The sequence below is a fragment of the Chinchilla lanigera genome, unplaced genomic scaffold (assembly GCF_000276665.1).
Source record: "Chinchilla lanigera isolate Chin_1 unplaced genomic scaffold, ChiLan1.0 scaffold00014, whole genome shotgun sequence".
Classification (NCBI taxonomy): Eukaryota; Metazoa; Chordata; class Mammalia; order Rodentia; family Chinchillidae; genus Chinchilla; species Chinchilla lanigera.
The window spans coordinates 15816546-15819480 of NW_004955415.1; positions in this window are offsets into that span (position 1 = coordinate 15816546).

The window sequence follows — 2935 nt, forward strand, 5'->3', positions numbered from 1 at the left end:
GTGATCCTCCCTCCTCAGCCTCCCAAGTGCTGGGATTACATGCACCACCAAGCCGGCCAACTAATATACTCATGTGATTGAAGTAAAAATAAACTTTAAAACAAGAAATGGTAAAGAGGAATATGTTATCATGATAAAGTGATCAGTCCATAAGGATAATATAATTATTTATATGATCAAGAACAAAACCCCAAAATACTGAAACAAAAAGGACAATTAAAGGGAGAAATACACAGTTTAACCATAATAGTTAGAGACTTTAGTATTTTACTTTCGATAATCAATGTAATGACTAGGCAGAAGACAATGAACAAATGTGTGAAGAACATTACAAAGCAGTTGGAAGAGCTAAGGGACGTCTGCACTCCACCCCCAGTAGCAGAACACACGGACCTCTCAAGTGCACGAGGAACGCCTTCCCGGACAGCTTACTTGCTAGGGATAAAACAATCCTCACCAATTTAAAAAGACTGAAACATTACAAAGTGTGTTCTCCACCCGCAATCCTGCCACAGCAGAAGGGAATTTGGGGAGTTCACGACATGTGAAACCTAAACAACACATTCCTAAAATAAACCAGAGGGTCTGAGGCTGAGGCAGAAGAATTGCAGGTTCAAATACAGCGTGGGCAGCTTAGCCACTTAGTAAGAGCTTGTGTCAAAAATAAAAAGAAAGGCTGCAGATGGAACTCAGTGAGAAGGCCCTGCGTTCAATCCTGGGCAGCACAGCAAACACAAAACCAACAAAAGCAATGTGTCAAAGAGGAAGTCACGGGGCCAGTATAAAATACTGCAAGATGAATGCAGACGAAAGCATGGCATGCCAAGGTGCAGAGCAGGCAGTGAATGCCGCACCTTGAGGAAAAGCGGTGGCTGGAAAAGCCCGTATTGTAGACGAGGTCCATATTCAGACCCTAGAAAGGAGCAGACTAAACCTAAGATTAGTAGGAGGAAGGAAATGCTGGGATTAGAGCGCACATTAATGAGAGAATCGAACAACAGAGAAAGTTAACAAATCAGAAAATTTAATTCTGTGCAAAGATCAACTAAATCGGTAAACTTCTATCTGGACTGACCAAGAAAATGTTTAAATTACTATTTCAATATTTAATTTATGAAATATACTTAAATTACTATGTGATGCTTAGGGTTCCATCCCCATTGCTGCACAAAAATTAAATAAAAGTCAGGAATAAACTTACCCAAGAAGGTGCAAGACGTGTACGCTGGAGATGAGGAGGCACTGGTGAAAGAGATGACAGAAAATGTAAATAAATGGAAGGGCACCCGCTGTTCACCGGTTGGAAGGCAGTGTTAAGAGGTCCATGCTATCCAAAGCAATCTACGTATTCTGTGCACTCCCTAACAAAATCTCAATGATATTTTTTACAGAAATACAAAAGACAGTCTGAACATTGAGCATGGGAGATGTGTGCACTGACTGGAAAATTAAAAGTGAGAAGGCACCAGTGAGACCTTGGGAGGGACTGGCTGCACGCAGCCTGGCCTGCTCCCCGGGACCTGCTTGCCCAGATGCCCTTCTCCTGACTGTTTGGCCAGCCTTAGTGGGACAAAGGCTTCTGTATAATACCACATGGGAGCCTGGAGCAGGTTTCAGGTGAGGCCAAGCCCTCTGGGCAGGGGCAGGGTTCCCCTCATTGGATGGAAATTCACCAGCAGTGTTTAGGAGGTGGTGACCACTCTCAGAGAGGGTGAAAAGTAGGTTAGAACCAGGAACACATGAGAAGACCCCTTGGGAAATGCTGGGTTCTTGGGTATATTTTCCAGTGGTGGTGGGGAAAGAGCACAGAACTTCAAGCCCTTCTCTTGCAGGGCTTATCCAACATATTCTCAGACACACAGTCAAGCAACCTTTATAGATCCATTTTAGATATTCCAATCCGAAGTCGCCTGTCGTTAACAAACTCTTCCAGCTGGGATCAGCAGGAAAGGATTTACATTGGGAATTAGGTGCTTGCAAAACCACTGACCAAACTAGAGAAGCAGACTCTTAAGATGAGCTCGGAGATATTTACAGAGGGACACTGCAGAAATGGCCACTGAGAGAGCTGCCACTTTCTCCAGAGAGTGGCTTACATCTCTGCTAAGGAGACCAGGTTGTTGCCACCACAATGCAGGCCAACTGGCATCCTAGCCCTGCCCTTAACCCTCAAGAATTAGGGCTCAGCGCTGAGAACTTAACCACCACTGATGCAGAAAACCAGATTCCCCTGCAGGCATGTGGACCGGCAGAAACAACACACGTTTCTCAAGTGGGACTTGCAAGGGAGCTGGCCTCATAGCACAGACTGGGCAATGTCGTCTTCCGTTCCCTTGGGGAGACAAGGGCAGAAGCTGCCACGGACAGGTGCGAGGCTACTGCAGCTACCCATGGTGGATGAGGCTGGGCCAGGCTGGGCCAGCTGGAAAGGGAGAGGAGCAGAGTCCCTGGGATATACTGTATTTCGGAGGTGGGCCTCACAGAGCTTGCTGGTGAATTGGACGAAGGAAGGTGAGGCAAAGAGGAATCAAGAACCACTGTTAGGTCTTAGGTTTGCCCCACAGGTGGGCTGGGTTCCATGGTCTCCTTGGAGAATCTTGCTACTTAGCATAGCACGGAGGCTGTTGTGAGGGTGCGGGAGACTGGATGGGTTGGGAGAAAGTTAGGCTGTTTCAGAGGGGAGAGGGCCCTTCCTTTTCCCCTTTGTCTCTGGAAATCAGAACTTCACAGCTGAGTCTTACTCCTTGGAAGTCAATAATGTTGGCCAGGGTTGATTGTTTCACCGCATTTGTTTCTGTTGTCTTTGCTATGACAGCCTCTCTTTTTCTGACCTGTGGTGGGTGTGAGCATGATTAGGTAGTCAGAAATAACAGCAGTCCTTACTGTGCCTACCAAGTGGGATTTGAACATCATTTGCATATTTTAAATTCCGCTG